Raw genomic sequence first — 917 nt, 5'->3', positions numbered from 1 at the left:
ATATATCGTTAGAGCAATTAGTATTATTTCAGTTAATAAAAATAATATTTTACAATATTATTAAAAATAAATTAATTTTATAGGTTATAATTTGTACATTATTATTATATTTAACATTAATTATATTTTTTTGTTCTACCTCTTTCACAACATCTTTGAACAGATATGTTACAACTATACATCCATTAGCATTGTAGGTGGTTCTTCGAAAGAGTAGTTCCCGTATGATCACAGAAATAAAGTATAGTAAGTGGAGTTTCGGATTCGGATAGATGACCGCGCATGAATGCATTATAAAATTCTTCATAAAGTTCTTGAATTCATAAAATAAATTTTTTTTTTATTATAATTTCGTCGTGTATCCTCTGAAATATGATGCTAATCAATAATACTTATTTTCACAATAAAATTTCAATGAAACTTTAATGAATTTTCTCCACCATTATTACGCTATTAGTGACACTACTTGTCGAATTTACTTATTGCATTAGTGGCACTAGTAGTATATTTTTATGCTGATTAGATCAATTCAAGATTTTATTTCCAACTCAAAAATTAATTGAAATTGGAGCCAAAAATCCATAGAAAAAAAATCCATAGAAAAAAATCCGAAATCAATAGAAATTTCGAAAATTTTCGACTTTTATTTTCGACATCGAAACGATGTCTTTTCGAGAAATTATTTCTAATTGGGCACACACCCTAAGCGACAACGATGTCGCTCGCATAGTCGCCCATATACTAATTGCATTCGAATGTTGCATTTAAATGTTTAGCGTAAAATTAGATTTAACATTTAATAGAATAATTAGCAGAAAATACGATTGAATGATCATAACTTTTGTATGATAGGAAAATTTTTTCGTAAGTATGAACTTTAGTTGCTGATGTATATCATTCTATATATATATATATAT

This window comes from Atta colombica, unplaced genomic scaffold (genome assembly GCF_001594045.1).
Source record: "Atta colombica isolate Treedump-2 unplaced genomic scaffold, Acol1.0 scaffold68, whole genome shotgun sequence".
NCBI lineage: Eukaryota > Metazoa > Arthropoda > Insecta > Hymenoptera > Formicidae > Atta > Atta colombica.
The sequence above is the reverse complement of the archived record's forward strand: the minus strand, read 5'-3'. Positions refer to the sequence as shown.